The sequence below is a fragment of the Equus caballus genome, chromosome 4, assembly GCF_041296265.1.
Source record: "Equus caballus isolate H_3958 breed thoroughbred chromosome 4, TB-T2T, whole genome shotgun sequence".
In the NCBI taxonomy this organism is placed as follows: Eukaryota; Metazoa; Chordata; class Mammalia; order Perissodactyla; family Equidae; genus Equus; species Equus caballus.
The window spans coordinates 30,320,544-30,343,504 of NC_091687.1; positions in this window are offsets into that span (position 1 = coordinate 30,320,544).

Here is a 22,961-nt window from a genome sequence, read left to right on the forward strand (position 1 = left end):
TTCAGGAAGTGGCAAAGGCCTTTTGAATATAACTTTCTACAAATTATGTCATGTATAAGTTTGTGACACGTTCTTCACATTTTCATTTTGCTTCCTATATATTTACATACCAAAAAAAATGGAATTCTGAACTTACCGAATGAGGCAAAGCAATTTGTAAATTTTCCAGTTCACAAAATGATCAATTCGAGTGACAAATCACCCTGTACTTCATGTTATTTTAATTACAGTTTACACAAAACTTCTCAAGAACAAATCCATCTTCAAAAGTGAAGGATATTTATGCTTTACAAAGATTACAGGATCTCATCAAGATGGTGGCATAAGCAGACTCTCAACTCATCTCCTCCCACGAACACAACAAGGTTACAACTATTTTTGGAAAAATTACCCTGGATTGAAAACTAGATAAAAAGAACCCCCACATCAAGGGACAGTCCTGACTAAGGTGGAAGAGGAAGAAATTCCTGCTGGAGAGGAAAAAAGCCACCTTTGGGAGCAGCAGACATTCTCAGCTGGCCAGGCAGGAGACACCCTAAGTTATGCAGCCCTCCATGGAGGAGTGAGGTCCAGAGTGGGGGCCAATACTGCTATAAGCATACTTCAGACTCAGCCCAACTGAGACGAGGGTCTTACCATTTGTTTCACTGGCTATTAACTGCAGCAATGATACCCCCAGAAAAGCTATCAGCTGAAAGCCTACAAACCCCAGGTCTTTTTTAAAAATTATTATTGAGTTAATGATAGGTTACAATCTTGCATAATTTCAGTTGTACATTAATGTTTGTCATTCGTGTTGTAGGTGCACCACTTCACCCTTTGTGCCCACTCCCCACCCCACCTTTCCCCTGGTATCCACTAATCTGTTCTCTTTGTCCACATTTTTAAATTCCTCATATGAGTGGAGTCATACAGAGATTATCCTTCTCTAAGTGGCTTATTTCACTTAACATAATTCCCTCAAGGCCCATCCATGTTATTGCAAATGGAATGATTTTGTTCTGTTTTACAGCTGAGTGGTATTCCATTGTATATATTTACCACATCTTCTTTATCCATTCATCTGTTGATGGGCACTTAAGTTGCTTCCATGTCTCGGCTATTGTAAATAATACTGCAATGAACATTGGGGTGCAAAAGACTTTTGTAATTGCTGACTTCAAGCTCTTTGGATAGATACCCAGTAGTGGAATGGCTGGATCGTATGGTAGTTCTATTTTTAATTTTTTGAGGAATCTCCATACTGTTTTCCATAGTGGCTGCACCACTTTGCATTCCCACCAGCAGTGTATGAGGGTTCCATTCTCTCCACAACCTCTCCAACATTTGTTACTGTTAGATTTAGATGTTTTTGTCATTCTAATGGGTGTAAGGTGATATCTTAGTGTAGTTTTGATTTGTATTTCCCTGATGATCAGCGATGATGAGCATCTTTTCATGTGCCTATTGGCCATCCGTATATCTTCTTTGGAGAAATGTCTGCTCATGTCTCCAGCCCATTTTTTGATTGGATTGTTTGATGTTTTGTGGTTGAGTTGTGAGAATTCTTTATATATTATGGATATTAAGCCTTTGTCAGATATATGATTGCAAATATTTTTTCCCAGTTAGTGGGTTTTTTCTTTTTTGTTTCAATCCTGTTTTCATTTGCCTTGAAGAAGCTCTTTAGTCTGATGAAGTCCCATTTGTTTATTGTTTCTATTGTTTCCCTTCTCTGAGAAGGCATGGTGTCTGAAAAGATCCTTTTAATACTGATGTCAAAGAGTGTACTGCCTACGTATTCTTCTAGAAACCTTATGATTTCAGGTCTCACCTTTAGGTCTTTGATCCACTTGGAGTTTATTTTGGTGAATGGTGAAAAAGCATAGTCAATTTTCATTCTTTTACATGTGGCTTTCCAGTTTTCCCAGCACCGTTTGTTCAAAAGACTTTCTTTTCTCCATTGTAGGCCCTCAGCTCCTTTGTCAAAGGTAAGCTGTCCATAGATATGTAGTTTTATTTCTGGGCTTTCAATTCTGTTCCATTGATCTGTGTACCTGTTTTTGTACCAGTACCATGCTGTTTCGATTACTGTAGCTTTGTAGTAAGTTTTGAAGTCAGGGATTGTGATACCTCCCGTTTTGTTCTTTTTTCTCAGGATTGCTTTAGCAATTTGGGGTCTTTTGTTGCCCCATATAAATTTTAGATTCTTTGTTCTAATTCTCTAAAGAACGTCATTGGGATTCTGATTGGGATATCGTTGAATCTGTAGATTGCTTTAGGTAGAATGGACATTTTAACTATGTTTATTCTTCCAATCCATGTACATGGAATGTCTTTCCATCTCCTTATGTTGTCATCCAATTCTCTCAAAAAGGCCTTGTAATTTTCATTATATAGGTCCTTCACTTCCTTAGTTAAATTTACCCCAAGGTATTTTATTCTTTTTGTTGCGATTGTGAATGGTATTGTGTTCTTGAGTTCTTTTTCTGTTAGTTCATTATTAGAATATAGAAATGCTACTGATTTATGCAAATTGATTTTACATCCTGCAACTTTGCTGTAGTTGTTGATTACTTCTAAGAGTTTTCCAATGGATTCTTTGGGGTTTTCTATATATAAGATCATGTCCTCTGTAAGCAGCGAGAGTTTCACTTCTTCCCTCCCTATTTCGATTCCTTTTATTCATTTTTCTTGCCTGATTGCTCTGGCCAGGACCTCCAGTACTATGTTAAATAAGAGTGGTGATAGAGGGCATCCTTGTCTCATTCCTGTTTTTAGGGGGATGGCGCTCAGTTTTTGCCCATTGAGTATGATGTTGCCTGTGGCTTTGCCATATATGGCCTTTATTATGTTGAGGTAGTTTCCTTCTATGCCCATTTTGTTCAGAGTTTTTATCATAAATGTCTGTTGGATCTTGTCAAATGCTTTCTCTACATCTATTGAGATGATCATGTGGTTTTTCTTCCTCAGTTTGTTGATGTGGTGTATCACGTTGATTGATTTGCAGATGTTGAACCATACCTGTGTCCCTGGTATGAATCCCACTTGATCATGACGCATGATCCTGTTGCTGAATTGCTGAATTCTGGTTGCCAAAATTTTGTTTAGAATTTTTGCATTTATGTTCATCAGTGATATTGGCCTGTAGTTCTCTTTTTAAGTGGTGTCCTTGTCACGCTTTGGTATCAGCATGATGTTGGCCTCATAGAATGTGTTAGAAGGTGGTACATCCTCCCTAATTTTTTGGAATAGCTTGAAAAGGATAGGTATTAAATCTTCTCTGAAAGTTTGGTAGAATTCCCCAGGGAAGCCATCTGGTGCTGGGGTTTTATTCTTTGGGATGTTTTTGATTGCTGTTTCAATCTCTTTCTTTGTGATTGGTTTGTTCAAATTGTCTGCTTCTTCTTGAGTGAGCTTTGGGAGATTGTAGGAGTCCAGAATTTATCCATTTCCTCTAGGTTATTCATTCTGTTAGCATAGTGTTTTTCGTAGTATTCTCTTATAATCTGTTGTATTTCTGTGGAGTCTGTTGTTACTTTTCCTCTTTCATTTCTGATTTGGTTAATTTGAGTTTTCTCCTTTTTTTTCCTTGTACGTCTGGCTAGGAGTTTGTCAATTTTATTTATCTTCTCAAAGATCCAGCTCTTTGTTTCATTGATCCTTTCTACTGCCTTTTTCATTTCAATAGTATTTATTTCTGCTCTGATTTTTATTATTTCTCTCCTTCTGCAAACTTTGGGCTTTATTTGTTCTTTCTCTAGTTCAGTTAGGTGTAGTTTAAGGTTACTTATTTGGGATTTTTCTTGTTTGTTAAGATGTACCTGTATTGCAAGGAATTTTCCTCTTAATACAGCTTTTGCTGTATCCCATATGAGTTGGTATGGCATGTTATCATTTTCATTTGTTTCCAGGTATTTTTTTATTTCTTCTTTAATTTCTTCAATGATCTATTGCTTGTTCAGTAGTGTATTGTTTACTCTCCACATCTTTGTGCCTTTCTCAGCTTTTTTCTTGTAATTAATTTCTAGCCTTATGACATTATGATCAGAGAAGATGCTTGTTATTATTTCAATTCTTTTAAATTTCTAGAGGCTAGCTTGTTTCCCAACATATGGTCTATCCTTGAGAATGTTCCATGTGCACTTGAGAAGAAGAACGTGTATTCTGCTTTTTTAGGATGAAGTGATCTATATATGTCTATTAAGTCCAATTGTTTTAGTTTTTCATTTAGCTCCACTATTTCCTTGTTGATTTTCTGTCTGGATGATCTGTCCATTGATGTGAGTGGAGTGTTCAGGTCCCCTACTATTATTGTATTGTTTTTAACGTCTTCCTTTAGGTCTGTTAATAGTTGCTTTATGAACCTTGGTGCTCCTATGTTGGGTGCATAGATATTTATAAGTGTTATTTCTTCTTGATGAAGTGTCCCTTTGATCATTATATGTTGTCCCTCTTTGTCTCTCTTTACCTGTCTTATTTTGAAATTCACTTTGACTGATATAAGAATTGCAACACCTGCTTTTTTTCCCTTCCTATTAGCTTGAAGTATTGTCCTCCAACCCTTCACTCTGAGCCTGTGTTTGTCCTTGGGGTTGAGGTGTGTTTCCTGGAGGCAACAAATTGTTGGATCTTGTTCTTTAATCCATTTTGCCACTCTCTGTCTTTTTATTGGAGAGCTCGTTCCATTTACTTTGAGAGTGATTATTGATCCATGTGGACTTAAATCTGTCAATCTGTTGCTCATTATCTGGCTTTCCTGCTTTTCTCTTCCTGTGTGCTTTATCCTACACATTTGATACTTCAATTTCTTATGCTGGGTTTCTTAGATTTTTCCTTATTTATGTTTTGTGGCTCTCTTCTGTTTTTTAGTTTAGTGGCTACCCAGAAGTTTGTATTTAGAATTTCGTGTATAATATAGTCTTTTCTCTTGTGGTCTCTTACTTTCTTGGCCTAGACTGATTTAGTCCCTTTCCTTTTTCCCTCCTAAATTAATATTTTCATTTCTTATTCTAACTCATGTTATGAGTTTGTAGTTAGAGTGATAAGATTGTCTATGCTTTGGTAATTTCCTTACCTTTATCCTAATGCTATAGTTGAAAATTTGCTTTCCTATTCTTGTTCTATCTATCTGTCTCCCTACTCTGTGGTTTGTGACCCCTGACTCCCTTTTTTCTTTTTTCAGGTATGAGAGCCTTCTTGAGGATTTCTTTTAGTGCAGGACTTTTGGTTACACATTCCCTTAACTTTTGTTTATCTGGAAAAGATTTAATTTCTCCCTCATTTCTGAAGGATATTCTTCCTGGATAGAGTATTCTTCACTGAAGATTTTCATCTTTGAAAGTTTTGAATATGTCACTCCATTCTCTCCTAGCTTGTAAGGTTTCTGTAGAGAAATCCGCTGCAAGTGTGATAGGAGCTCCTTTGTAGCTTATTTTCTTTTATCTTTCTGCCCTGAGTATTCTTTGTTTGTCTTTCATTTTTGCCATTTTTACTACTATATGCCTTGCAGTGGGTCTTTTTACATTGTCAGATCTAGGATATCTGAAAGCTTCCTCTACACACATTGCTTCCTCAATCCCTAGATTTGGGAAGTTCTCTTCTATAATTTCATTAAGCACACTTTCTGCTCCATTTTCCTTTTCCATGTTCTCAGGAATTCCTATGATCCTTAAATTCTTTCTCCTCATTAATCTGCTATCTCTTGGAGGTCTTCCTCGTTCTTTTTAATTCTTAGTTCTCTTTCTTCCTCTGTCTGGAGCCATTCAGCCTGTGTATCTTCAACTGTGCTAATTTTCTCCTCTATGGTGTCTACATGGGCATTCAGGGAATCCGTATTCTGTTTTATCTGGCCCATTGTGTTATTCATCTCTAGTAATTCTGTTTCATTCTTCTTTATAATTTCAATCTCTTTTGTGAAGTAATTCCAGAACTCGTTGGCTTGTTTCTCTATTTTTCTCTCTACCTCATTGAGTTTTTTGATGATAACTGCTCTAAACTAGTTTTCACTTAGTTTACCTATTTCCAATTCCTCAGGACTTAATTCTGTGTTTTTATTGTTTTCCTTCTGGTCTGGGGCTTTTATAAATTGCTGGATGGTAGAGGAGTGGTTTTTTTCACATGGTGGTAGAATTCAGTTGCAGTTACCACCTGTTGCCACTAAATGGGGGTTGAGAGCCACGCCTTCTGAGCTCTCTTCCTTCGGGCAAGATGGCGGCACCCAGCACTGTTTGCCAGGGCGGGGAGGTGTGGTTTTTCTCACGTGCTGAATTGGATTCGGATCAGTTCTGTTCTCTGGTCTCCCAAAGACCTTGGTTTATGGGGTCCCCATGCACGGAAGCTTTCCCCCATCTGCAGGTTTCCACTGTACTGGCAGTGGGAGTCCTAGACAATCCCCCAGTCACACGGCCCCTCCCCTGCTCCTTCCCACACCCGCGCAGCAATCCCAGACTCTAGGGGAGGGAGCAAAGTTCTCTCCTACCCCATTCCAGCTCCTCCGAGGTCAGCAGCAGGGTCTCCATCTTCCATCTTTTGATACTGTAGGTCTCTGAGTCCTGGCATTAAGTTTATTAGCTGAAATTCAGGGGTTTTTTTTCCAGCCCTTTGTTGTAGTTTGGTGGGGAGAGAGTCCCAGGTCAGCTCACCCTGCCACTTTGCCTAAAAACCCCAGGTCTTAAAGGGCCCATGCACAAACTCCCTCATGGCAGCAACCTAAAATCATCAGAGAGAAGGCTGACAGTCCTTTGGTGAAACGAGACTCACCTGGTGGGCTCTGGTGGTATCTTGGTGAGAGGAGAGACCTCTCCAGAGACTAAGACATTGGTGGGGACCATTGTTCTGACCTGGTCCAGGTGTGCTGACACAGACCCCAGCAGGCACCATTGAGGTTCTTCCCTTGGCCTGTTAGCCCAGGGCCTGCCACATCTACTAGAGCATGGATCCTTCTCAAACTCTTCCAAAAAATTGAAGAGGAGGGGAGGCTTCCTAACTCATTCTATGAGACCAAGATTATCCTGATACTAAACCCAGACAAATACAACACAAAAAAGAAAATTACAGGCCAATATCACTGCTGAACATTGATGCAAAAATCCTCAATAAAATACTAGCAAATCGAATACAGTAATAAATTAAAAAGATCATACATCATGATCAAGTGGCTTTCATTCCAGGGATACAGGGATGGTTCAACATCCACAAATCTATCCACATGATACACTACATTAACAAAATGAAGAATAAAAATCACATGATCATCTCAATAGATGCAGAGAAAGCATTTGACAAGATACAGCATCCACTTATGAGAAAAACTTTAAATATAATAAGTATAGAAGGAAAATATCTCAACGTAGCAAAGGCTATATATGACAAACCTGCAGCAAATATCATTCTCGATGGAGAAAAACTGAAAGCTATCCCTCTAAGAACAGGAACCAGACAAGGATGCCCACTGTCACCACTCTTATTTAACATAGTACTGGAAGTCCTAGCCAGAGTAATAAGGCAAGAAAATGCAAAAAAACAGATACAAATTGGAAAAGAAGAAGGGAAACTCTCACTCTTCACAGACAACATGATTTCATATATGGAAAACCCTAAAGAATCCACTAAAAATCTTTTAGAAGCAATAAATGAATACAGTCAAGTCACGAGATCCACAATCAACATACAAAAATCGGTTGCATTTTTATACACTAACAATGAAGTAGCATAAAGAGAAATTAAGAATACAATCCCATTTACAATTGCATCAAAAAGAATAAAATACCTAGGAATGAACTTAACCAAAGAGGTGAAAGATCTGTACACCAAAAACTATAAAACATTTTTGAAAGAAATTGAAGACACAAAGAAATGACGCACTTGGATTGGAAGAGTTAACATCGTTAAAATGTCCATACTTCCTAAAGCAATCTATAAATTCAATGCAATCCATATGAAAGTTCCAACAACAATTTTCTCATAAATAGAATCCTAAAATTTATATCAAATAAGAAAAGATCCTGAATAGCCAAAGGATTCCTGAGAAAAAAGAACAAAGCTGGAGTTATCACACTCCCTGATTTCAAAATATACTACAAAGCCATAGTAACAAAAATAACATGATACTGGCACAAAAAGAGACACACTGATCAATGGAACAGAATGGAGAACCCAGAAATAAACCTACACATTTATGGACAGCCAATATTCGACAAGGGAGCCAAGAGCATACGATGGAGAAAGGAGAGTCTCTTCAATAAATGACGTTGGGAAAACTGGGCAGCTACATGCAAAAGAATGAATGTAGATAATTACCTTACACCATGCAAAAAATCAACTCAAAATGGATTAAAGACTCAAATGTAAGACCCGAAACCATGAGATTTCTAGAGGAAAACATAGGCAGTATGCTCTTTGACATCGGTCTTAGCTGCATATTTTCAAGTATCATGTCTGACTGGGCAAGGGAAACAAAAGAATAAATGGACAAATGGGACTACATGAAACTAAAAATCTTCTGCACAGCAAAGGATTCCATCAACAAAACGAAAAGACAACCTAACAATTGCGAGAAGATATTTGCAAACCACATATCAGATAAGGGGTTAATATCCAAAATATACAAAGAACTCATACAGCTCAACAACAAGAAAACCAACAACCCAATTCAAAAAGGGGCAAAAGATCTGAACAGAGATTTCTTCAAGCAAGATATACGGATGGCCTACAGGCATATGAAAAGATGCTCAACATCACTAGCTATCAGGGAAATGCAAATCAAAACTACCATGAGGTATCACCTCACTCTGGTCAGAATAGCTATAATTAACAAGACAGGAAACAACAAATGTTGGAGAGGATGTGGAGAGAAGGGAATGCTTGAACACTGCAGCTGGGAGTGCAAACTGGTGCAGACTCTATGGAAAGTAGTATGGAGCATCCTCAGAAAAATAAGAATAGATCTACCATATGATCCAGCTATCCCACCGCTGGGTATTTATCGAAAGAACTTGAAAACACAAAGGCATAAAGATACATGCACCCCTATGTTCATTGCAACATTATTCACAATAGCCAAGTCTTCGAAGGAACCTAGGTGCCCATCAAGGGACGAATGGATAAAGAAGATGTGGTATTTATACCCAATGGAATACTACTCAGCCATAAGAATGATGAAATCTGGCCTTTGTGACAACATGGATGGTCCTTGTGGTTATTATGCTGAGTGATATTAGTCAGAGTCAAATATCGTATGATCTCACTCATAAGTAGAAGATAAACGCAACAGCAAACAAATACATAGCAATGGAGATTGGATTGGTGATTACCATAGGGGAAGCAGGGGGAGGGCAAAAGGGGTGATTAGGCTCACATGTGAGGGGATGGACTATAATTAGTTTTGGGGTGATGAACATGATGTAATCTACACAGAATTCGAAACATATTACGATGTACATCTGAAAGCTATATAATGTTATAATCCAATGTTACTACAATTAGAAGAATTAAAAAATTTAATAAAGATTACAAACAATTTTTTAATATTTATGCATTACTTATTTGAGATAAGTGATTCTTTAAACTTTTGGCTGTAAACTAATCTGCTTTTTTTCTTGTTGAAATTATTCTTTAAACTAGTGACTTCTCGGGTCCAGCCCTGTGGCCAAGTTTGTGTGCTCCACTGCAGTGGCCCAGGGCTTTGCTGGTTTGGATCCTGGGCACGGACATGGCACCGCTCGGCAGGCCACATAGAGGAGGCATCCCACATGCCACAACATCCACAGCTAAGATGCACAGCTATGTGCTGGGGGGGGGGGGGATTGGGAGAGATAAAGGAGAAAAGAAAAAGAGATTGGCAACAGTTGTTAGCTCAGGTGCCAATCTTTAAAGTAAATAAATAAATAAATAAATAAATAAATAAATAAATAAATAAACTAGTGACTTCTCTTATCTACAGTGATATAATATTTTATTTTTAAATAGAACCATGTTAATAATCAAAATTAGTGTTTAACATAACCTAAACTCAAGAAGCTTATTTCTATTTGATAAGACAGAACTGGGAAACATGAAACAGAGGATAACTATGTACTAAAACATATGTTATCGTTAAAATTCAGAAGACATAATGATAATATTTGGAAACACTTTATAGAAGTGGTAGGGAGGCAACACTGTTCAGAAATTTATGCCACAATCTCACAGAAATATTTATGGCTTGTTGGCCTTTTGAATAATCATACAAAAATTTTCTACAAAATTAGATTTGATTATAAATTATATTAAAAATAAATATATATGCATTTATCAGTTGATGCAAACACAAATTACTTTATTGACTTTGAAAGTTAGAAGGAACTTCGAGATTATCTATTTCAGAAGTTAACTGGTCTACACAGAAAAATCCTTGGTGGGTTTTTAGAACATAACTACCCAAACTCCTTCTAGCCACTCATGTTTTCTTCTACTCCACTAAATTTGTACGTCTGGTACTAAAGATAAAAATTTCAAAAAACAATTCAAGGGGCTGGCCCTATTGCCTAGTGGTTAAGTTTGTCATGCTCTGCTTTGTCAGCCAAGGTTCATTTCCCAGCTGTGGACCTATACCGTTCCTCAATGGCCATGATGTGGAAGTGACCCACATACAAAATAGAGGAAGATTGGGACAGGTGTTAGCTCAGAGCTAATTTTCCTCAAGCAAAAAGAGGAAGATTGGTGGCAGACATTAGCTCAGGGTGAGCCTTCCTCAGGGGGAAAAAAAAAAACCCTTCATGTCAAAATATTAAACACCCAAAGGGAGATTTTATATATATATATATATATATATAAATGATAAATGCTAATAAAAAATCTCTGAAACTCTAATTCTGTATTTTAAAGACATGGGACAGTTGAGTAGAGGATATGTTTTTGTGAAAATGCAGGATAAGGGGCATGCTCTTCTTTCTCAAATAAGTAGAGGCAATATTACACTTATTATACCTATAGGTGAGGATAGGTAGAATCACTGGAAAAGAACATAAATCAATATTTGGAAAGGAAGGAGATCCCAGAAACCATATAAAGCATAGTGTTGTACAATATATCAAACCAACTAATTCTCAAGCTCCAAAACTGGAGGATAACAGTGTGATTTTTCATTTATTTGTTTAAGGTAGCATGCTCTCTACTAAATGAAAAATTCAAATTTAAATATAATTGCTGTATTAAGTTTGTATGTAATTGTAGATATAATCAATCACATAAGACTACTTGTTAAAAAAATCCCATTATATATTTTTAAAAAATTGTTCTTGAGATTGTCTGAAAACATAGTAATATATGACATTAGTACCTAATCCTAAGAAACTAATGTTCTAGCTTTGAGATAAAATGTTTTTATATTAAACCTACACAAAATAAGTATGCTTAATCATGACGAACTGTTATAGGCTTTCAGAAGACAGTATTTTGAAAAGAATTCTTATAGGAAGTAGGGGAGGAATATACTACAGAAATTCATCACAGGCCAGAAAAAAATAGTGGCTTTTCTTTTTTTTTTTTTTTTTACCATTGTGAATGGTCAGATTAACAATCCTTTTCATAATTGTGATTTGCAGATTTTGTTAAAAGTAAATATATGTCTAAATCTTGGTTAAAGCAGGATCCAAATTATATCACAGAATATGAATGTGAGAATTAAGTTAGAGATCATCTAGTTTACAGTTCTCAAACTGTTTATTCTGGAATTAGCTGAAAATCTTAAAAACTGAAAATAACTGAAGATATCCAGTTTCCATCTCCAGAGATTCTGATTTTGTAAGTCTATGATGAATTCTAAGAATCTCTGTTTTGAACAAGTTATTCACAGGATTGTGAAGTGCACTATGTATGAGACCACTGACTCAATGAATTGTTAAATAAATCCTAGAAACTATGGTTGAGGAGTTGATGGAAAATTCTAAGTCATTGTAATAGGGTTCTAGATTCAAAACATATTACAGATTTCTAAGATTTTTCACTTCCTCAATTAGATTTTAGGTTAAGACTTTCTACTATTTATTGTTTTTGTGCCCTTTATATTTGTCTTTTATAAAGTGGCAAATTTTCAATATAAACTATATTTTGTGAGTGTTTTATGGCTTTATTTTTTCTTGTGCTATTATGATGGATGACTTAACATGTTATATGGGTACAAGCCAAGATTGAATGTTGCATGTCAATAATCTAAATCAAGAAGAGCTATATTGGCAATGCTGCCATTCATATGACACCTTTCCTTTAAGACAAATGAAATTTCAATAGAGTTCTAAGGTGAATGATTTGTCTCCATAAATGTAAGCATTTGAATTTGGCTTCTAATTCTTACTATGTTCAATACAGACTAAATTTTTTATCTACATGGTAAAATATTTAGGTATCTATTAAAGAGAATCATCTGGAACATGCATTGAAATATCTCTTCAACTTGGATATAAATATATTTTAAATGACCTTTAGAAATTTCAAATGGAAATTCAGGAAAAAAATATGATGGTCATCTAGTTACAGTTAAGGATAACTGTGGATAATTCTTTAAAAGTTTTAATGAAAATGTATAAATTTTACTCTAAAATATTCTTCAATGCCTTACACCAATAATTCTCAGTATTTACACCAGTAATTCTCAGGCAGCGAGTTCTTGCAGAATCACCAGCATATATTAATTAAGTTTAAGTAACCAAAAGTTTGCGTGAGAATTTCACTTTGTGGAATATTCAGACCAGTTGCTGTGAAGGTCTGTGCTGTTACAAATAGATTCTAGATAAAATGTAATGATTAATGCATTCATGGCCTTTACAGAATTAAAATATTTTATGATAAAGAGAGAGAGAGAAAGAAATTGGAATTCAAATTTGTAAGTAAATGCTAAAGCTGGCCAGTGACCATATCAGTACAGAAATCTTGAATCAGACTTGAAGCTAAGAGAACTGAATCTAAGACACTTGTGTTAAGCCATGCTGCATGAAGATTATGGTGGTTTTTGTTTTTAAAGAAGATCAGCCCTGAGCTAACATCTGCCACAATCCTCCTGTTTTTGCTGAGGAAGATTGGCCCTGAGCTAACATCTGTGCCCATCTTCCTCTACTTTATGTGGGATGCCTGCCACAGCAGGGTTTGGCAAGTGGTGTATAGTTCTACACCCAGGATCTGGGCCGGTGAATCCCGGGCAGCAGAAGCAGAACATGTGAAATTAATCATTGTGCCATGGGGCTGGCCCTACAGTGGTTTTTAATGGGTAGTGAGGCCTTTCTCAAAACAAAGGCAAAAAGTGAATTCTCTTGGGAAGAAAGTATCCTCAATTTTCACCCCAGGGTTCCCTTAGAGTGAAATCATTCTCATATGAGTTAAAGCTAAAGGCCACACGGAGAAAGTTCTAATGAGTGAGCGTTTGCTGATACAACCGGCAAGAGGATATTTCCAATGGCTGCTTATGGTTGTTGGAGATCCTGATCCATCCTCAGTGGTGTTGGGCTTCCCTGATGTTGTCAGATTCCCATTCCATCCTGCAGCAGAATGAGCCTACCTGAGCTGCCTTCTAATGTTAGACTGGGGGTCAAGAAATGAGGGATCTGGGTCACTTTCTTCAGTTGGATGGGGAAATGCAACATGCCCTCCCACTATGTTATTCCTCAAATCATGGGGTTCCAAACAAGTTTGTCTTTTTCTTACAACCTTTGAGAGCTCTCTTTCTGTTGCCCCTTGTGTTATTTCTTGGGTTTATAGCTGTGCTTAGCAGGGAGGAGCAGGGAGAAAGAAAACTACACCATCTTGACTGGATGTTAACCTGCTATTTTTGAAAATGAACCTAATAATTAATCTAATCTTGAAAACTCCCAGGCCAGAGAGAAGGCAGGGAGAACTTTTTGAAAGTTAGAGAGGGTATCTTAATTTGTGATCAGTGTAGGGTACTCTTTGTCCACTTAGTAATTGTAAATTTCCCAGACATTCACTAAACATTCGATTATTTTTTCCTTTCTGGAAAAAAAGGTAGGAATAACAATTTTTTCCTGTTTATTATTTTTTTCTCGATAAAATTACATGAAGATTCTTCTTCACCTTTCTCAAAAAGTTTAATTTCACATTATTGCTACATGATGTATTCTGTGCTTACCAAGTTCCTGTGAGACATTTTTGTCCAAAACTTGTCAGGTTACTTTTATATAGAACCATGAAATGTCTCCTCAGCCCAGTGAATTTGCCTCAAATGAAATTAATTCTATGAATTCATCTCATCATTGGCAGCCATTTGTGTCATAAAGAGGTTGTCAAAAGGACATGAATACATCCCTACTTTGAAGTAGACACTTTTGTTTGCAATTTCACAAATGGTAGACATTCCATAATTGTTTGGGAATACAAATAAAAAAGAAATTCCACAATTAGAGGATGGAACAGTGTGGTAATATCTGAATTTTACATAATATGGTTTTAAGTTGAAGTTAAAGAAGTTTGAAAATAATACACATCTAACCATACAGTGTTTCCTACTCCCACCATTCTATTCTTATACCTGCCTTCAAAATATCATCGCCAGAGATAACCTTCATCCTGAAATTAGTATTCAATATCTTGCTTTGTTTTATTTTTATAACTTATGAAAGTGGGTATAATGGTGTTTGTAATCTTTTGGAACTAACCAACACTTAAAAGCACGTTGCTAACATCCATGTGTATGGCTGGGTATTACTGTGAATCATTCATTTGACTACTATATTATCATTTGCCCACTGTTCTACCTTATCTTCAAGACCCTGATTATTATTTTGTGTCATAGGCTTGAAGGTACTAATTATATTACTAAAAATAAGTAATAAAATCAGGCCATGGAATAACAATGATAATAGTTATGAACCAAGAATTACAAAAGTGTTCAAATTTGTGCACCTGATGTCAACTTTATAAAATAAATGAAAAGGTCCTTTCAGATTTCCAGAAAAAATGACAAGAACATCTTCTACTACAAAGTGTCTAAAATGCTGAATATGAGCTTACTGAAATGATTTTACAAGAAAGAAAGGGAAATCCATAGATGCCACCAATGGAAAGGAAACTGAAAGGCAGAGCAACAAGGGTGCAAACACATTTTGCCCAGACCCTGGAGGATCATCAGATTTTCACAGGGCCCAAACAGTAAGAAGTTTGGCATTAAGGTCTGCACGCAAAGATGGAAGAATAGGTCTTTAGACTGTATGGGACAAGGAGTTGAAACTGACAAGTCTGCAGAGTCAGAACTTATGAAAGCTGATAGTTTCATTGAGAAGAGGATACATACATTCTGTCCACAGCAAGAAAGCCTTCCTCTCCCAGGGCTCTGGAAAGGAAAATCAAAAGATCCTTGGAATAAATAACTTTGTGTTTGTTCTGGTGTAGAGTTCAAATTTACCCTATATTCATACTGTAGGAATTCTGAAAAAAGATTAATATAAAATTTTATCCAGAACACATGATATTCATAAAGTACAGAGAAAAATTAAAGGCAAATCTGTCCTAGAGGGATAATTTTACAAGTCAGTCAATGGATTTTCCTGAAAAATATAAGTGTACAATGAGAAACTGCAAAACACAAATAGAAGTAATCCTCCAGGAAATCATAGAATTATCTGAAAGGAACAATAAAAGCAAGTATGCTTAATGTGGCTAAAGTAAAAATTTTAAATATTGTAAACCACAAGCAAAGCATAAAGCCTTATGAAAAATACAAGATTTGATAAAATGCCATTATTCTTGTTTCATTTGGGAAGAATAGTAAAGATCATGTAAAAAGCATCATTTTTTGTGAAGATGGAGTTTATGCTAATTGTAGTTTATGATCTCACCATTGAACTTGACTCTGCCTTACTCATTATAAACAAATACAATAAATAAATTATTTCCCATACAGAAACTATGGCCTCTCTATTCTCCCTACATATTGGGAGGCTCCTTGCAAATTAAACAAGATAAATTTGCTACCCTCCTATAGCTTTACTTGAAAGGAAACACAAACACTGTCCCAAAACAGCATACAATACAGGAAACCAATGAAAGTAATGATCTCTCTCTCTTTCTCTTAAAAACTGGTTTATTTTTGTAAATAACAAGACAAGGTAGCAGTCTGTACAAAGTTTGCTAAGAGAATAAGAAATGGTACTTGAATTACTAGTGAAATCTTCCCCTTTAATTCAATCGTAGTTTTTTGGAAATTAGGATAGGAGATAGGACTATATCCCCTAACTAACATAGTGGGATTCAAAAGTCATTTCTTTATTATATTTTTCTTCTTAGTTTATAGGATCAATTTTCCATATAGTATTTGTAGTTCTTACAGGAAAGTTTGTATTTTGGCTTTCACTCTTGTAAAACACATGTTCTTGAGTTCTTGGAATCTGCTTGAACATGCCCAGAAGGCCATATTTATGTCGTCTCTGGGATTTACAACACACAGTCTTCAGCCAGGGGCTACACTTAATTACTTTAACTTAGGAGGGTTTTCCAGTTGTGGGTGGGCATAGACATAATTTTCCGTTTGTCTTTGTTTCCCACACAGATTCTCTGAGCCCAAATAACAACAAAAAAGTAATCATAATTCTTCCTACCCGTATTTTTATCATGCTAAGATTTGCTGCATTGTTAAAAGAAAAGTAGTTTGGATGAAACAACAATAGCATTGAAAATAGAAGAAAGCTCATATTCAGATTCAAATAACAAAAACAAAAACCCCTAAGTCTTTGTTTCTGCATTTCCTTGTTTTATCCAAAGAAGAAAAACAAAAGCTCTTGCGTGGCTATACGTATCCAAGGTTGTTGTCATAATGTTCAGAATCTCATGAGAAATCTTGGCTTTCATAGTGAGTGCAATTGTATGTCTAACAGACTGCACTAATATAAGACAGTATGAATGTTGACAGACTATATAGAAAGCAAAATGGCACTGAAGCCAACATGAAGAGTATCGGTTAAATTGTAATATGGAATTTCCTTGGTTATGCTCTGGCAAATTTCCCATTAACAGAGTGAAAATAGTAGTACTACTGGGGATTATCCAGTATTTACTTGTCCAAATCTTTTCCATGCCCCTTAAGCTTCCAATACAATTTGTCTCTTCCTTTTCAGTGTGTGACCCTATCTCCATTAATGAAGCAAAGGCATTCAAGATTAAGCCCCTTAACTTTCATCCTCTAAAAATTTTTATGCTCTTTTGTCCATGTTTTATTAACATATGCTATGCCTTGATCATAATTTACCTTTCATAAAGTACAATTTCTCAAGTAAGTTTCATAACAGTCCTCCAAGTTAGACAGAAAAGAAAACGTGCCTATTTGATGAATAAGGAAGAAAAGGTGCAGAGTTGTAAATGACCTGGGTAAGTTGCCAGTCTGATAAGTGATCAAACTGGTCTCCAGTCACAGGTTTCTGCCTATCGGCCTATGCAGTCTGGAGTGGGAATTTGGGGATAAAATCCTGTCTCCATGCCAGGCTCCTGGGCAAGGAATCTCTCAGTTCTTTACTTGTAAAATAAGAATAAAAGCTTCCAATTTTTTTAGCTTTTTGTCAGAATTAAGAGACATATATAAAGTGTTTAGAACAATACCTGTATTATCTTTAATAAACATTAATTATTGTTATTATTTCCTGAGAAATAAAGGTTTTTTCCTTCTTTTGTAACTCTAGTACCCCAACTCGTATTCCTTTTCCTATTCAAGTCTATAAATATCCTCCCCCATTTAAATAGTCAGTCTACCCACTCTCTACCTTGGATCTTTTCCTTCCTGTCTACGAACATGGTCAGGATTCTTTCTTATACATGAGAAAACAGTCATTATTACTCTCTCAAGTATCACCTTTTTTTCTCTCTCTCCCTTAGTCTAAATTTTTTCAAAGAGCCATGAATCATGAAATTTTCCAGCTGGAAATGACCCTCTAGTTCACCACTCTTATTTCACAGATTAGGTACACAAAGCCCAGAGAAGCTAGTGCTTTATGCAAGGAAACAAGGCACCTACCTGGAGGAGCAGACCAAAGCCCTGAAACCCTGTCAGGTCTCTCAAAGGGAACAGTGCTCTTTCACATTCCCACACTCTTCTTGCCTCCGTTTCTATACCTCAACTCACGCATCAATTCCTGCCTTTTGGACTTTTGCTTCACAACTTTTCTAAAAATGAAGACTTTGGCTCACTCCTTTTAGCTTGTAAAACTCAATTTTCTTTTATATCTCTGCCTTCCAATAGAACGCTAATTTTCCTCTTTTAATTCTCCTTTTAAAATGCATTCTTTTCTTTCTCTATCTAGGAGAGATGCTTTACCAAATTCATTTCAGCCTCATTTTCTCACTACACTTCCACCTTTGGTGACTGAATTCTTTCAATGGCTTCCTTCAATCATTATGTCACTACAAATCATTTCAAAATAGCTTCATCAACACAACCTGTATTTGTTTGAACCCCAACAATGAGACAGGCTCTGTTTCACACACTGTATATAGAATAAGAAGAAAGAAGATCTAGTCATTCAGAGGCCTCAGAAAACTTACAGACTAGTGAGCTGCTGTTTAATAACTGACTCTACTCTCCCCCTCAAAGAAAAAAACTCTGATTTATAGAGTTTGCCAAGTAAATACATTGAAAATACTCCCACCATAGCTGATTTCAAGCTACCAAAACGTTACTGAATGCAAAGTTGGGAAGAGACACTAACAGTGGGCTCTTGTGAGCCAGTATGAGAACTGATGAACATTAAACACAAAAACCCAAATAAATAAACACTTATAAATTACATAAATGCTGTGCACAATTTTGACTTCTTTCACAGTATTTACAAAGAGCCTAGGCTAATTTTTCCATTATAGACCATAAATCCTTGCAACACTCATCATATATTTGCTTTATTTCCCTCTTTTCAGAAAAAAAATTAAAAATAAAACAATTACTACAACTATTATTTGGAAGTAAGTCACCCTTTGGTCTGTACCTTTTTGCACTGTGGTGCATTTGTTACAATTGATGGACCTACATTGACACATTATTATCTCCCTATGTCCATAGTTCACATTAGGGTTCAGTCTTGATGTTGTACATTATATGGGTTTGGACAAATATATAATTACAAGTATCCACCACTGAAGTATTATACAGAATATTTTTCCTGCCCTAAAAATCCTCTGTATTCTGCCTATTCATCCCTCACTCTGCCTGTAACCCTTGGCAACCACTGACAATTTTCCTGTATCTATAGTTTTACTTTTTCCAGAATGTCATATGGTTGGAATTACACAGTATTGTAGCCTTTTCAGATTGGCTTCTGTCACTTAGTGATATACATTTAAATTTCTTCCATGTCTGTTCATGGCTTGATAGCTCATTTCTCTTTAATGCTGAATAATATTCCACCGTCTGGATGTACTGCAGTTGTTTATCTGTTCACCTACTGAAGCCTGTCTTAGTTGCTTCCAGGCTGCTATAAACATTTACGTCTGGGTTTTCATGTGGACATGTTTTCAATTCTTTTCCGTAAATACCAAAGAGTATGATTGCTATATTGTGTTGTAAGAGTATGTTTAGTTTGTTAAGGATCTGCCAAACTGTTCCAAAGTAGTTGTATCATTTTTCATTCACACCAGCAGTGAATGAGAGTTCCCATTCCTTCACATCCTCGTCAGCATTTGGTGTTGTCAGAGTTTTGGATTTTGGCCATTCTAATAGGTGTATAGTAGTATCTCATTGTTGTTTTAATTACCATTTCTCTAATGATATATGTTGGACATCTTTTCATATGCTTACTTGTTATCTCTTTATCTTCTTTGGTGAGGTGTTTGTTCAGGCCTTTGGCATATTTTTTAATCAGGTTGTTTGTTTTCCTATTATTGAGTTTTCAGAATTCTTTGTACATCTAGTCCTTTATCAGATATGCCATTTGCAAAGATTTTTCTCCTAGTCTGCGACTTGTCTTCTCATTCTCTTGACATTGTCTTTTGCAGAGCAGAAATTTTAATTTCAATGAAATCTAGCTTATTTATATTTCTTTCAAGTATCATACCTTTTGTGTTATGTCTAAAGAGTCATCACTATACCCAAGGTCATCTAGATTTTCTCCTATGTTATCTACTAGGACTTTTATAGTTTAGGATGGATTTTGCATTCGGCTCTATGATCCATTTTGAGTGAATTTTCATGAAAGCTATAAGATCTGTGTCTAGATTTACTTTTTTGCATGTAGATGTCCAGTTGTTCCGACACCATTTGTTGAAAGAACTATCTTTGCTCTATTGTATTGCCTTTGATCTTTTATCAAAGATCAATTCACTATGTGTATGTGGGTCTATTCTTGAGCTCTCTATTCTGTTTCATTGATCTATTTGTCTATTCTTTCATCACTACCACATTGTTTTGTTTCCTGCAGCTTTATAGTAAATCTTGAAGTTGGGTAGTGTTAGTCCTCGAACTTTGTTCTTCTCCTTCAATATTGTGTTGTTATTCTGTCTTTTGTCTCTCCATGTAAAGTTTAGAATCACTTTGTTCATATCTAAAAATAACTTACTGGAATTTTGATTGGGATTGAACTGAATCTATAGATCAAATTGGGAAGAAGTGACATCTTGACAATATTGAGTCTTCCAACCAAAGCATTTTGTTTGTAGGTTTTAGTTCAAATAATTGCAGCAGCAAAATCTCTTAAGCTAATCTCTAAAGTTGTATCTAAAATTACTGTAATAGATAAATTTTAAAAATATGCTAGCAGTAAAAGTGTATGTCTAAGAGGCTAGATTGTTCACTAATATCTGTATAATTTAAGCTACATTATTAGACTTAAATCTCTTGTTTTTATTTTAATCTCAATTATTTATTATTTGTGTACATTATTTCTCAATGCATGTTCTAAGGAGCATAACGTTCCCAAGGTATGCCATAAAGATTTGGTCCATAGACTGTGAGTTTGGGATCTACTATAAACTATTATTCCCAACCCCCTCAGAGATTCATATACATGTTAGCCTATTAAATTCTCTGAGAATTTAGGCAAACCATAAAAAAATTTTTGACATTATTTATTCTATACTCTCCTACACATTACCCTATCATCTGTTTATCTATCTATCCATCTATCTACCTATCTGTCTATCTGTCTGTCTGTCTGTCTATCTATCTATCTATCTACCCATCCTATGTTTTGGTTTAGTTCTAAATTGATCAATGTTACTGAATCCTGGCCAAATTTTCCAAACCTTCACCAAAAAGTATATTTATCATATTAACTAGGAAAATGCACATGATATTGCATAAGTTAGAGAAAATTTCAGTTCCTGTATGGAACCATTCAATATAAGTTGGTTAAAACTCTAATAAGTTGTAGCAATAGCAAAAACAACAATAAACACTAAAATTTACTATGTCCCTGGTACTCTTCTGGATTTAATAATCCCAAAATCTTTGAAGTGAGTACTATTGTTAGCACATGTTACTTGTAAGGAAACTGAGGCCCATCGATTTAAATAATTTTCTTAAGGTATGGGCAAAATGGCGACTTCTACTAGATTTATCTAATGCCAAAATCCATGTTTCTAACTACTATTTTAAACTTCCTTCCCAAAAATAGAATTGACCAAGATGACATATGATTGTTATGAGTTGAATTGTGTAACCTCTACAAAATACATTCAAGTCCTATCTCCTGATTATATGTGAATCTGATATTTTTTGGAAAGAGTCTCAGATGTAATCAAGTAAAGATGAAGTCATTGGAGTAGAGTGGGCCCTTAATCCAATATGGCAATCTTATAAGAACAGAAGGAACACAGAGAAGAGATACATAGGAAGAATACTTTATGATGACCAAGGCAGAGATTAGAGTGACGCATTTACAAACTAAGGAAGGCCAAGAATTGCTGGTGACAGCAGAACTAAGAGAAAGACATAGAATAGAGTGTCCCCCAGAATGTTCAGAGAGAACACAGCTCTGATGACACCTTGATTTTGAACTTCTAGCCTTCAGACTAGGAGAGATTATACTTCTGTTGTTTTAAGCCACCCAGCCTATGGGAGTTTGTTATGACAGTCCTGGAAAACTAACAACAATGAACAATTAAGCATTTAAATCTAATAGGATACACATATTTCTCATATTTGCAGAAATGTTTGCAGATTATTAGCAAACGGTTGATATAGAATATGACTCATCCCCAAGATTTCAATATAATTTAAAATAATTAAACCTATTTTCAAGTTAATGTATCTAAAATAATAATAATAAATGATTATCATTCAGGAAATAAATATACATATTTTCATTTAAAAAGGTGTACACACTTGTTATCAATTTTGCTCAAATTTAACTTACACAAAAGATTTTGTATTTTTGGTTAATAACATATTGTAGGGAATAAATCCTGTGATTTATTTCTCCCTCACTTGCCAATGGAATTCATTAGAGAAGAATTTTAAATTATGAAGACCAGAAGTGACATTTTATGTTCATTTTATGTTTTTTATGGTTTTATTTAAAGCAATCATCAAATTCTCTCTCAAAAAATTGTGTTTTTCCAGAGATACACTGGTTTCTTGTAGTTTTATATAATAATCTTGTATAACAATTGTAGTCTAGTAAAAATATAAGATAAGGACAAGTTAGAGACAATATTCATCTCAAGATGTTGATCCCATAAATCACTTAATATTGAACAAAAATTCCAACATAGATAATAAATTTTAAAATTACACAGATATTTCACCCCTATTTTTGTGACTTTCAAAATATATTATCTTTTATTGTTGAAGTTGAAATAATTTTTTCTAAAATAATTATTAAATTTTATCAATAAATCTCTGAGTTTCTTTTTACTTTATCATTCAGTAATACTGGAAAAATTATCAAACAATGATAAAAGCCCATAGTTTTAAAGAACATTATCTGGTAAATATTTATATTGATGATTTTTTCCAAGAAAAATTCTCCATATAAATGTTTACATACTCTTATAACCTAAATAGAACCATAAGAGCACAC